Raw genomic sequence first — 14,444 nt, 5'->3', positions numbered from 1 at the left:
AAGGGGCAATGTGTACCTCCTGGCTCGTTAACATTTACTGAACATGAGTTGATTGTGCTTTCTTTGTCAAGGAAGTGTTACCATGAGGAAAATACTGGGGAAAAAAAAAACAAAAACCTGAAAAAATAGTGCAGAATAAGGGGAAGGAAAATAATTGAAATGTTGAAGGAAGAGCTGCCCTGTGAATGTGAAAGGAACCAGGAAAAATGAAAATAAAAACAACATTGGGCATATTTAATAACACTTAAAAAGATGTAGCTCCCATGAAATAGGAAAGACAGCCCATGAGGAGACAATAAGCTCAGATGAAAGGGCAACAAGCAACATAAGGAAGGGTGAGGGGAATAGCAAAACTGATGTTCCCCTTAGGGCAATAGATTAGAAGGAGTTGAATTTAATATTACAGATAATGAAGCTGTATCTGTGAAGGACAAATTTGAAAAGCACTAACCGCAAAAGGACAAGAATGAAAATGCTGAGAAGAAACTTTTGAGGTAATTAAGGCAAAAGAAGGATACTGGGAACCCAACAAAGGAATGATATTTCATGGAAAGTAAATCTAGCACTTGGAATAAAAATAATGGCCTGATATAGAGATGACTTTCTTTAATTAAAAACAAAAAACTCTCAAACTTGTGGTATGTATAATTAAGGGAAACACACTCTTTCAGATAAAATCATTGAAAAGAGAACCACATCTAGATAAAAGCTTAGGTAAGTTTTTCTAAATTACAAGCTTTAAGGAAAAAAACTGTACGTTTTCAGGCTAGGGAGTAGGGGTGAAGGAGTGGTTAGTGAATACGAGTTATAAACCAAGGAATGTAAATCAGTTCTGGTTTCAGAGTTTGTTAAGTGCCAGAAGTCAATGGATTGAGAAAGTTGTGAAATCAAGTCATTAAGAGTTTCCTACCCAACCAATTTGTCATTTAGTATAATTGTAAAAGAAAAATATTCTCAGAAATGAAAGGGCTTAGAAAATATGTTGCTTACATACCATTATTGAAAATATTTCAATAAATACTTGGTCTAGTTGACCAAGAATCACTCAAGTTTAATAACACAAGACTGATTTTGATATGAAAGGATTGGTGAGCTGCCCTTTTTTACTATCAGTGAGGAGAAATTCCACCTTTTCATAGGAGCCTGAGAAGAATTATTGCTCTAGCATACTGCATCTGAGTGAATTGACTGTGCCTTTTGGCCTCCACGACATGTATCAGTTGGTATGGTGTTTGCATACATTCCTATGTATGTTTCAGTCAAGAATACTCCATTTATTCAGAGAAGACCACAGTAAAACATACCAAGATAATGTTGCCTTGAATGGAGGGAGTAAGGGTGATGCTACTTCTTTCTACTCGTCTGTTTTCTGTATTTAATGAGTATGAATGATTTTCAAAATAAAAATAAAAATATACTTTATATCAGCCTTAATGAGAATACCACCAGAGAATTAAGTCTTAGTGCCCTAAGGCAGTGGTTTTCAAGGTGTTATTTTTGCACTAGCAGTATCAGCAGCATTTAAGAATTTGTTAGAAATACAGAATCTGGGGCCCTACCTCAGAGTCAGACTCTGAGGGTGGGGCCCAGCAGTCTGTTTTAACAAACCCTCCAAGTGATTCTGGGTCATGTTAAGTGTGAAAACCATGCCATAAGGCATCCATTGTATGTTATGAATTAACTTCTCTTATATCTGTCCTGTGTTTCTAGAATGGTACCAGTTATGTACCATCCTTGGGAAAATTGACAAAATAGTCAAGTCATGAGAAATCCCTCAGTGAGCAAGGTTCTTTTATATTACATTATTATCAGCCCCCTCCCCTCTCCAAAAAAATCCAACAACCCCCAATGTGTCTTTTCTCCCATCAGGTCTGCCCACCTATGTGCCTCACAAATACTCTTTATGTAATTCATTCTTTTTTTTTTTTAAAAGCTTTTATTTATTTATTTAATTGAGAGAGAGACAGACAGCATGAGGGGGAACACAACTAGGGGGAGTGGGAGAGGGAGAAGCAGGCCTCCGGCTGAGCAGGGAGCCCAATGCGGGGCTCGATCCCAGGACCCTGGGATCATGACCTGAGCCGAAGGCAGTCGCTTAACCAACTGAGCCACCCAGGTGCCCCTCTTTTTTTTTTTTTTTTAAAGATTTTATTTGACAGACACACAACGAGAGAGGGAACACAAGCAGGGGGAGTGGGAGAGGGAGAAGCAGGCTCTTCACCGAGCAGGGAGCCCAATGCGGGGCTTGATCCCAGGACCCTAGGATCATGACCTGAGCCCAAGGCAGATGCTTAACAACTGAGCCACCCAGGTGCCCCTATGTAATTCATTCTTAAAGACTGAAGTTCTATTTTTTGACAGTCTTAAATACTACTATGATTAGATGTGATTTCTTCTTCCATTGACTTCTGCATTCAATCTGTACCCCAAATTTGGCATTTATACTTTGTTACTTATCATGAAATAAGCCCAGATATATTAGATGGTCTATAAGGGCAAAGGCTATCTTGGCCTCTTTTTTTTTTTTTTAACCCTCTCAACAACCAGAAATGTAGTGTGTATTTTCTTATGTAGCCTTTGAAAATGTAAAATTTGCAGACTTGAAGTGAACCAGTTCTTTTTTTTTTTTAAACGATATTTTGAATGTATCTTGGTTTTGAAGGCTAACTTTTCGTGTCTCATTTCAAACTGTGCTTAATCTAAGACTCAGTGAACTCTTCCTTTTGAAAATATAATCTTCTAGATACTGGCTTTCAACCTTGGCTGCATTTTACAATCCCTTGCGAGACTTTACAGGTTCCATTGCCCAGGCTTTACTCACCTCACAGAACTATTAAATCAGGTACTGGAGTGGGACCAAGGTATATTTAAAGCTCTTTGGTGATCCCAATGTATAGCTAAGGTTATGAACTGCTGATGTGCTAGTGATTCTTAACTATTACCTGTGGACCTTTTTCAAAATCCCATGGGACGTTGTTTTTCACAGGTTAGCTTGTATCAGAATCACTTTGAGGGTTTGTTGAAATGCAGACTCCTCCCACCCTCATTTCAGTTTTGTCCATTTGAAGTGTGGTCCAAGAATTTGCATTTTTTTTTATGTTCAGTTACCCGCTGTGTAGTACATCATTAGTTTTTGATGTAGTGTTTAATGATTCATTAGTTAAGTATAACACCCAGTGCTCATCACAGCACGTGCCCTCCTCAATACCCATCACCTGAATTTGCATTTCTAACAAGTTCCCAGATGATGATGATGCTGGTGATAGTGGGGGTGACTCACTTTAGGAACCACTACCACAAGGTGTTGAGAACATGTAGTGTGTTACTCAAAAAGGCTTTATTTTCAGAATTGTTAGTAGAATTTTAATATTATATAAAACTGTTCAATATAAATATATCTTAAATCCTAATACAGAAGTTTAGAATAAGATAGAGCAAATATGGCTTAAGGTTTACAAATAGTAATTGTTTTTATCTTGATACTGATCAATAAAGTGTTTCTTATAATGTAAGAAGGAATTTTGTTAAAAAACTTGAACAGTCCAAAAGATGGCACCATAGAGCTTGTTTTTGTTTTTGTATTTTTTTTCTTTTCACTATAGAAAAAGTTTTTCTCCATCAAGGACAACAGTCGTTTTACCATCTTTTGTTATCTATCATGAGGAGTAAGTAGCACAGCACTTTGTAGAAGGTATGGCTAGATTCCATTACGTTTCAGATTTCAGATTCGACCATTTACTCAATATTTTGGTCTTTGGTAAAATAAAAATGAATGTTTCTGAGTGTTTCTTCACTTGGTTGATCAAAATAATTTAAGGTTATGTCATTCCAGTGTTTCTGTAAGAGGTAAACAATTTTTTAAAGAATAAAAATGTGAAAGAATAGTTCATTCTCTTTCTCAGAAAGACAGATTTTTAATTCCTTTCCCCTTTATTTTTAAAATCTGAATTCATATTTTCTCAAGTTAATATATATAGAAAGACAAATGATTAAAAATCAATATTAATTTTTAGTAGATATAGAACAGCACAGTCTTTAAATTCTTACTCTGTATGTGTAGTACCACCCATATTTCCCTCTCAACTGAATTGGGTTTAAAGATATTTCAAATTTCTTTCTTCCTTCCTTCCTTCTTTTCTCCATTTCTTCTTTTCTCTTCTCCCCCAGAATGCATTTTACAATAGAGATAAGATTAGCTCCCCCAAGCCAACTCAAAATATGAGTGTAATATGGCATTGTTGTGTGTCCCAAAGTAGTAAGATTCTGCTAGCAAAAGGTTTTGTAATCAGAATAATGGAAAATTTAAAGTTTGAAGGCACACTTTAGAAAGGGGTATGTTCTAATGAATAGAGAAGTGGGCATTGGAATGGGAAGAGTGAGTGTAGACAATACCCACATGACTTTGTGACAAGCTAGCTACATGGAAAATTGACTAGTGCTCAATTACTGAATCAAATTAAGTTTAACCACTCATAAATGTCATTGAGACATGTCTTTTTTTAATGCGAAGAATTAATAGCCCTCAAAGATGGAATTATATTAATGTACTACAAAGGTCTGTGAGATGATAATGCATCTTCACTTTTAAAAAGTATTGTTTTAGTGATAATTGAATAGATGACATTTTAAGAAAACATTTTTTTATTATAAAATACTGGGTTTTTTGTAATACTCTTCAGTTATGTGAGAACCTGAGACTTGATGAAAGAAGAGATGCAATGATTTTATTAGCTAAATTAAAAGTTAAAGAAGTTTTTTTTTCTTTTAAAGATTTTATTTATTTGACAGAGACAGCGAGAGAGGGAATACAAGCAGGGGGAGTGGGAGAGGGAGAAGCAGGCTACCCACGGAGCAGGGAGCCCGACGCGGGGCTCGATCCCAGGACTCTGGGTTCATGACCTGAGCCGAAGGCAGATGCTTAATGACTGAGCCACCCAGGCGCCCCAGTTAAAGAAGATTTTTAAAGAAACTTTTGAGTTCAGCTTACTCTCCCCCACCACATCATTTAAATCTCTTGATTTAAAAAAAAAATTAATTATAGTACTCTTTAATGTGTTTACATTGTTTAATGAAAACACAGAGACATGCAGAGGCCATGCCTTTTTTTTCTCTTTTCTTTTCTTCTCTTCTCTTCTCTTTTCTTTCCACACTTAGGGAGGGGCAGGGCAGAGGGAGAAAGAGAATCTTAAGTGCATTCCATGCCCAGCTCAGAGCCTGACATGGGGTTCAGTCTCACGACCCTGAGATCATGACCTGAGTCAAAATCAAGAGTCGCATGCTTAACCAACTGAGCCATCCAGGCACCCTTGGGCCATGCCATTTTTATTTCTTTAATTTATATATTAATTTTTTAGGATTTTATTTATTCGAGAGAGAGAGCTAGAGAGAGAGAGAGAGCTAGAGAGCATACACACAGAGGGAGAGGGAGAAGCAGACTCCCTGCTGAGCAGGGAGCCCAATGTAGGGCGTGATCTCAGGACCCTGAGATCATGATCTGAGCCAAAGGCAGATGTTTAACCAACTGAGCCACCCAGACACCCCAGGGACAAGCCATTTATTTTTATTTTTAATTTTTTTTTTAATTTTATTATGTAATGTTAGTCACCATACAGACATCTTTATTTTTTGATGTAGTGTTCCACGATTCATTGTTTTTTTGTATAGTACCCAGTGCTCCATGTAGTATGTGCCCTCCTTAATACCCATCACCGGGCTAACCCATCCCCCCACCCCCCTCCCTTCTAAAACCCTCAGTTTGTTTCTCAGAGTCCATAGTCTCTCATGGTTCATCTCTCCCTCTGATTTCCCCCCCTTCATTTTTCCCTTCCTTCTCATGGAGGACATTAGTCCTCCATGCTATCCCTTATGATCCACAGATAAGTGAAACCATATGATAATTGACTTTCTCTGCTTGACTTCTTTCACTTAGCATAATCTCCTTCAGTCCCATCCATGTTGATGTAAAAGTTGGGTATTCATCCTTTCTGATGGCTGAGTAATATTCCACTGTATATATGGACCACATCTTCTTTATCCATTCATCTGTTGAAGGGCACCTCGGCTCTTTCCACAGTTTTGCTATTGCGGACATTGCCACTATGAACATTGGGGTGCATATGGCCCTTCCTTTTACTACATCTGTGTCTTTGGGGTAAATACCCAGGAGTGCAATTGCTGGGTCATAGGGTAGCTCTATTTTTAATTTTCTGAGGCACCTCCACACTGTTTTCCAAAGTGGCTGTACCAACTTGCATTCCCACCAACAGTGTAAGAGTGTTCCCCTTTCTCCACAACCTCTCTAACATTTGTTGTTTCTTGCCTTGTCAATTTTTGCCAGTCTAACTGGTGTACGGTGGTATCTCAGTGTGGTTTTGATTTGAATTTCCCTGTTGGCTAAGGATGATGAACATTTTTTCATGTGTCTGTTAGCCATTTGTCTGTCTTCTTTGGAGAAGTGTCTGTTCATATCTTCTGCCCACTTTTTGACTTGATTATTTGTTTTTTGGGTGTTGAGTTTGAGAATTTCTTTATAGATCTTGGATACCAGCCCTTTATCAATAGTGTCATTTGCAAATATCTTCTCCCATTCTGTGGGTTGCCTATTTGTTTTGTTGACTGTTTCCTTTGCTCTGCAGAAGCTTTTTATCTTGATGAAGTCCCGAAAGTTCATTTTTGCTTTTGTTTCACTAGCCTTTGGAGATGTATCTTGAAAGAAGTTGCTGTGGCAATGTTACAGAGGTTACTGCCTATGTTCTCCTCTAGGATTTTGATGGATTCCTGTCTCACATTGAGGTCTTTCATCCAGTTTGAGTTTATCTTTGTGTATGGTGTTAGAGAACGGTCGAGTTTCATTCTTCTGCATGTGGCTGTCCAATTTTCCCAGCACCATTTATTGAAGAGACTCTTTTTTCCATTGCATATTTTTTACTGCTTTGTCAAAGATTATTTGACCATAGAGGTGAGGGTCCATATCTGGGCTCTCCATTCTGTTCCATTGGTCTGTATGTCTGTTTTTGTGCCAGTACCATGCTGTCTTGGTGATCACTGCTTTGTAATATAGCTTGAAATCGGGCAACGTGATGCCCCCAGCTTTGTTTTTCTTTTTCAGCATTTCCTTGGCGATTTGGGGTCTTTTCTGATTCCATACAAATTTTTTAGGATTGTTTGTTCCAGCACTTTGAAAAATGTCATTGGAATTTTGATCAGGATGGCATTGAAGATATAGATTGCTCTGGGTAGCATAGACATTTTAACAATGTTTATTCTTCCAATCCATGAGCATGGAATGTTTTTCCATCTTTTTGTGTCTTCTTCAATTTCTTTCGTGAGTGTTCCGTAGTTCCTAGAGTATAGATCCTTTACCTCTTTGGTTAAGTTTATTCCAAGGTATCTTATGGTTTTTGGTGCTATTGTAAATGGAATCGTTTCTCTAATTTCTCTTTCTATAGTTGTGTTGTTAGTGTATAAGAAAGCAACTGATATCTGTGCATTGATTTTGTATCCTGCCACATTACTGATTTGCTGTATGAGTTCTAGTAATTTGGGAGTGGAGTCTTTTGGGTTTTCCCCATAAAGTATCATGTCATCTGTGAAAAGAGAGAGTTTGACTTTTTCTTTGCCAATCTGAATACCTTTTATTTCTTTTTGTTGTCTGATTGCTGTTGCTAGGACTTCTAGTACTATGTTGAACAGGAGTGGCGAGAGTGGGCATCTCACCATCAGGCATGATGTGTTCCTGATCTTAAGGGAAAGGTTCTCAACTTTTCTTCATTGAGGATGATATTCACTGTGGGTTTTTCTTTCTTTCTTTTTTTTTTTTAAAGATTTTATTTGACAGAGAGAGACACAGCGAGAGAGGGAACACAAGCAGGGGGAGTGGGAGAGGGAGAAACAGGCTCTCCACCGAGCAGGGAGCCCAATGCGGGGCTCGATCCCAGGACCCTGGGATCATGACCAGAGCTGAAGGCAGACACTTAATGACCGAGCCACCCAGGCGCCCCTCGCTGTGGGTTTTTCATAGATGATTTTTATGAACTTGAGGAATGTTCCCACTATCCCTATACTCTGAAGAGTTTTAATCAGGAAAGATGCTGTATGTTGTCAAATGCTTTGTCTGTATCAATTGAGAGAACCATATGGTTCTTCTCTCTCCTCTTATTAATGTGTTCTATCACATTGATTGATTTGCGAACGTTGAACTACCCTTGCATCCCGGAGATAAATCCCACTTGGTCGTGGTAGATGATCCTTTTAATGTATTGTTGGATCCTATCAGCTAGGATTTTGTTGAGGATTTTGGAATCCATATTCATCAGGGATATTGGTCTGAAATTCTCCTTTTTGATGGGGTCTTTGCCTGGTTTGGGGATTAAGGTAATGCTTCATAGAATGAGTCTGGAAGCTTTCCTTCTCTTTCTGTTTTTTGAAACAGCTTCAGGAGAATAGGTATTATTTCTTCTTTGAATGTTTGGTAGAATTCCCCAGGGAATCCATCAGGCCCTGGACTCCTGTTTTTGGGAGGTTTTTGATCACTGCTTCAATCTCGTTACTGGTTATTGGCCTATTCAGGTTGTCAGTTTCTTCCTCTTTCAGTTTTCACAGTTTATAGGTTTTGCGGAGGGCATCCATTTCATCCAGATTGCTCAGTTTATTGGCATATAGTTGATAATAATTTCTAAAAATTGTATTTCCTTGGTGTTCTCCCTTTCATTCATAATTTTATTAACTTGGGTCCTTTCTCTTTTCTTTTGGATGAGTCTGGCCAGTGGTTTATCGATCTTATTAATTCTTTCAAAGAACCAGCTTCTCGTTTTGTTGATCTGATCTACTATGTTTCTGGTTTCTAATTCATTGATTTCTGCTCTAATCTTCTAATGCATGGCTTAGGCATCGTTTGTTGCTTTTTCTCTAGTTCGTTAAGGTGTAGAGTTAGTTGGTGAATTCGGGATTTTTCTGGCTTTTTTTTTTGAGTGAGGCTTGGATGGCTATGTATTTCCCCCTTAGGACAGCCTTTGCAGTATCCCACAGGTTTTGGACCGATGTGTTTTCGTTTTCATTGGTTTCCATGAATTGTTTAAGTTCTTCTTTGATTTCCTTGTTGACCCAAACATTCTTGAGTAGAGTGGTCTTTAGCTTCCAAGTGTTTGACTTTATGCCAAATTTTTTCTTTTGATTGAGTTCCAGTTTTAAAGCATTATGGTCTGAGAATAAGCAGGGAATAATCTCAGTCTTTTGGTATCAGTTGAGACCTGATTTGTGACCCAGTATGTGGTCTGTTCTGGAGACAGTTCCATGTGCGCTCGAGAAGAATGAGTATTCTGTTGTTTTAGGGTGGAACGTTCTGTATATATCTATGAGGTCCATCTGGTTCAGTGTGTCATTCAAAGCTCTTGTTTCTTTGTTGATTTTCTGCTTAGATAATCTGTCTGTTGCTGAGAGTGGAGTATTGAGGTCTCCTACAATTAACATATTGTTATCAATATGACTCTTTATTTTGGTTAACAGTTGGCTTATGTAGATGACTGCTCCCATGTTGGCGTAGATATTTAGATTTGTTCGATCTTCTTGTTGGATAGACCCTTTAAGAATGATATCTTGTCCTTCTGTGTCTCTAACTACAGTCTTTAGTTTAAAATCTAATTTGTCTGATATAAGAATTGCTACCCCAGCTTTCTTTTGCAGTCCGCTGGCATGGAAGATGGATCTCCATCCCTTCACTTTCAGTCTGGATGTATCTTTATGTTAAATGAATCTCTTGTAGACAGCATATGGATGGGTCCTGTCTTTTTATCCCATCTGCAGCCCTGTGCCATTTTATGGGAGCATTTAGGCCGTTCACGTTGAGAGTGATTATTGAAACATATGACTTTGTTGTTATGATGTTGCCTGTGAAGACCTTGTTTTTATAGATTATCCCTGTAAATTTCTGTTCTGTATCACTCTTTGGGTCTTTCTCCTTTTATAGAACCCCGCTTAATATTTCTTGCAGGGCCGGCTTCGTGATCACACATTCTTTCAGTTTCTGCTGGTCTTCGAAGCTCTGCATCTCTCCATCCATTCTAAATGACAGCCTTGCCGGATAAAGTATTCCTGGCTGCATGTTCTTCTTGTTTAGTACTCTGAATATGTCTTGCCAGGCCTTTCTGGCTTGCCAAGTCTCTGTGGATAGGTCTGATGTTATTCTGATGTTCCTCCCTCTGTACGTAAGGAATCTCTCCCCGCAACTGCCCTTAAGATGGCTTCCTTGATTCTAAGATTTGTGAGTTTTACTATTACATGCTGGGGTGTTGGCCTGTTTTCTTTGATCTTGGGAGGAGTCCTCTCTGCCTCTAGGACATGAATGTTTGTTTCATTCCCCAGATTTGGGAAGTTCTCAGCTATGATTTGCTCAAATGTATCTTCTAGTCCTCTCTCTCTACCCCTCAGGGATTCCAATAATTCTGACATTGGAACGTTTCATGGTGTCACTTATTTCTCTGATTCTATTTTCATGGATTCTGAGTTGTTTTTCCCTGGCCTCCTCTTTTCCCTTTTTGTCTATTAAATGGTCTTTCAGGTCATTAATTTGTTCTTCTGCCTCGCTTACCCTAGCTGTTAGATTATCTAGATTAGATTGGATCTCATTGATAGCATTTTTAAGTTCTGCCAATTCAGTTTTCATTTCTACCCTTAGAGATTCTATGTTGCCATTAATTGATTTCTCCATTCTAGCTATTCTTCACAATTGCTAGCCTGAATTCCACCTCCAACATCTTGGTTATATCTGAATCCATTTGTAAATCTGTGGCATAAGTCATAATCTCTGAGTCTTTCCTATTTTGGGGGTTCCTCCTCCTAGTCATTCTGTTGATGGGTGGTTGAGGAAATATACAGAGTCCAGATTATTGACCACAATCCAAGCAAGATGCACCTGTTTTCTAGGGACTTTAGGGTTGCTGGCCTCTTGTTTTCCCAGCCTGTCTTCTGGGGGAGGGGCCTGCTGCACTGTTGCTCAGGCAATCCTGTTTGGGCAGAGTTGCCCTGTCCCCCTGTGGCAGGGGATGGGCTCAGTGGAAACCGTTTTTTGGGGGCTTTTGTTCTCTGGCAGCTTTCCCTGGTGGCTTTCCGGGTCTCTTCCGAGAGTCAGAGCAGAAGAGACTGTTTCCAGCCCTCTGCCTCGGAGCAGAGAGTTTGCAGTCTGTTCTTCAGTGAGCTCTCCAGGCCACACTATCTCTGTTTCTGTCTGTGCTGCTATAAACTGCAGCGTCCTTGGTTGTGTGCCCCTCAGCAGCGCTCCCAGTCCTCACCTCCAGGTCGGGGCACATCTCTGCCCTTTGTGCTTCTAAAACTGCCAGCTGCCCCCAGTTCGTGCGCGTGGCCCCGCCGCTCTGGGTTTCTGTCTGGGTTGCTGCCCTAAAGTCCTTTCCCTGCTACTACAGGTCTGTGAGTCTGTGCCCCAGTCCCCAGCGTGGGAGGCTATCGCTCACGGGCGGTGTAGGATCCCCATGGCCAGGCTCCCTACCACTGCCGTTTATCCTCTGATATTTTCCCAGGGAATCACGGTTCCCCGCTTCATACCTCGGAACCAACTGCCTGCAATAATTCTGTTTGTAGAGATCCAGCTCTATCTTCTTACATCTCAGGCTGATTTCGTGGGTGTTCAGAGTGGTCTGGCAGATATCCAGCTCAATTCTGGGACCGGTTGGAATAGGGTCCCCTACTCCTCCACTATCTTTCCCTCCCCTCTGGGACAAGCCATTTTTAATGGAAAATCCAAGAAGCTTTCAAAAGATCAAAATGAAGTTATTAAAGCCTCATAAAACGCTTATATGTATGCTAAGCTACTCTCTCTCTAAAAGAATGATTTTAGAATGACCAGCCTTTCTTTGTCCAGTGAGTTGGAATATTTTTATGAGAGACATAAGAATCATAATTATGATTAGACATAATGTTTAATGTTCTTTTTCTTCAGGTTTTTATTGAGGTATAGCTGACAAGTAAAGTTGTAATATACTTAAAGTGTACAATGTGATGATTTGACATACGAGTACATTGTGAAAGGATTCCCCACCTCAGACCTTATTCATCTTGTAACTGAAAGTTTGTACCCTTTAACCAGTCTCTTCTTATTTCCCCCATCCCTCCAGTCCCTGGCAATCACCATTTTACTCTCTCTTTCTATGAGTTAGACTTTACACACACACACACACACACACACACACACACACAAATATATATATATATATAAATAAATATATTGGATATATATATATATTTATATATCATCACATTTTCTTTATCCATTCATCTGTGGGTAGACAGTTACTTTCATTGCTTGACTATGGAGAATAGTGCTGCAGTGAGCATGGGAGTACAGATAACTCTTGGAGATGATGATTTTTTTCATTTGGATATATGTCCAGAAGTGGAATTGCTGGATCATATGGTAGTTATATTTATCTGCTGATGGACATCTGGGCTCTTTCTATATTTTGGCTATTGTGACATTGCTTCTATAAACATTGGGGTGCATGTGCCCTTTAGAATCACTCAGACCTCAGAGGTTTAATACTAACTAAAGGTTCATTATGATTTTAGCTATTATTTGAGATTGTTCTCAACTATTTCACCCAACCATTAAAACTTATTGGATACGTGCTATGTGCTAGATACTGGTTAGGCTCTGGGGGTAAAATAGCAAGGCAGATATGTTCTTTCCTCATGGGGTCTCTTGTATAGAGAGGCAGGTACAGGGTATTCTGGAAATACACAAAAAAGTACCAGTCTCAACTGTGTGAGTAGGTGTGAGTATTTTAGTGAAGGGGATAGTGTAGGGGAAGCATCTTGGAGGAAGTTATATAAGCAGCCAGGAGAGAACAAGTTGGGAATAGTGGAGAAATGTGATATGGTTGCTGTTCATGTGCAAGGGGTTCATGCAGTATGGGAGGACAGTATGCAAATGAGAAGATAGCAGCCTGTGTGAAAATGAGTTGAGAGAATGAATATATGTTTGGGTAAAGTTCAGTATGCCTGGATTTTGGAGTATGAAGGAGATAGTGGTTGAAGTCTAAGGCCAGAAAGGTAGGGAGATGGCTTGAACAGACTTGCATTTTAGAATGATAAGTCTTTCGTGGGAAGAACATATTGGAGGGGGTTAGAATTGAAAGTAAAGAGATTGTTTAGGAGGTTATTGCAGAGATCCAGATGAAAGCTTAGGGTGATTTTGAAGTAGGGTAGAGATAATGAAGTAACCAAAAATTAGATTTATGGGAGATATTTAGGAGGAGACTTGGGATTTGATGAGGGATTGGACATGGGGTAAAGAGGCGAAGGAGGCCAGCATGACTCCCAGGTCTAGACTGGGCACTGGACTCAGTGGTGGACTGTTCACCAAGATTTTGGAGGAAGAATGGTGGGGGTATGGGCTGGGAAGGGTAAAGGGAGATGAGTTTAATTTGGGGCTTGTTAAATGTGAAATGCCTGTGAACCCTCCATGTGGGTGTGTTTTGTCTGAATAAAAGTGTTGGTTATGCAAGTCTGATACTCAGGGTGTTGCCTGGGCAAGAAGTTTAAGTTTGGGACTCATGTAGGCACAGTATGCTTGACAGTGTGGGCTTCTGTAACATGAATTAGCTCATAGGGATTGGTAAATGGTGAAATAATGTTAGGATAATGTAAAGGTGTTGGTTCATACGCAGTTTTTTTTTTTTCTAGGCAGGGGGAGATAGGATAAGTGGCAATAAATATATAATCAACTGGGCAGAAAAAGTGCTTAGCTCTGTTGATGTACAGTGTATTTTAAGAAAATTAAATGCCTCTTCTTTGGGCAACCTCTAAGATGAACTCCCTACACCTGGCACTTGGATGTTTAAGGGCAGAACCCCTCAGACTTAGAGCTGCACTTCCACCTGCTTTGTCTCTGCACGTGTTGGTCCTGCCCTGATTAAAGTATTGCCCTTTTTTCCACTTTATCTTTATGCATTTTAAATACCTGCTATGTCATTCTTCGTTCATAATGAGATGCCTGCCTAGGTTGTCTAAATCAGGTCTCTGGGACCATTTATAGTTTTTATTATCACTCAGATTACAAAGTTACATAGGTTTTGAGCAGACTGCCCAAACTCTATTTTTCCTATAAGCTCTGTGCAGTTTTGGAGAACCTGAGGATTTTTTCATGAATTCATTATCTGCTAGCAGAGATGCCTTGTATTGAAAATTAGTCAGTAGAAAAGAGTATGCAAGGAAATGTGACAGAAATAGAGTAACAACCCAAATGAGTCCAGAATGGAATCCTAAAAACAAAACAAAACAGGGATGCTTGGGTGGCTCAGTCAGTTAGGTGTCTGCCTTCAGCTCAGGTCCTGATCCCAGGGTCCTGGGATCGAGTCCCACATCGGGCTCCTTGCTCAGCGGGGGATCCTGCTTCTCCCTCTACCTGACACTCCCCTGCTTGTGCTTGTGTGCTC

At 39.6% G+C, this 14,444-nt stretch overlaps 1 protein-coding gene across 4 annotated transcripts in view; it reads left to right on the top strand.

Moving 5' to 3' along the window:
- Window positions 1-14,444, top strand: part of HIBCH (3-hydroxyisobutyryl-CoA hydrolase) — a 103,996-nt gene that overhangs the window by 40,761 nt on the left and 48,791 nt on the right. The window lies entirely within an intron of this gene.

This window comes from Zalophus californianus, chromosome 3, assembly GCF_009762305.2.
Source record: "Zalophus californianus isolate mZalCal1 chromosome 3, mZalCal1.pri.v2, whole genome shotgun sequence".
NCBI lineage: Eukaryota > Metazoa > Chordata > Mammalia > Carnivora > Otariidae > Zalophus > Zalophus californianus.
This window is presented reverse-complemented; position numbering and strand designations above follow the sequence as displayed.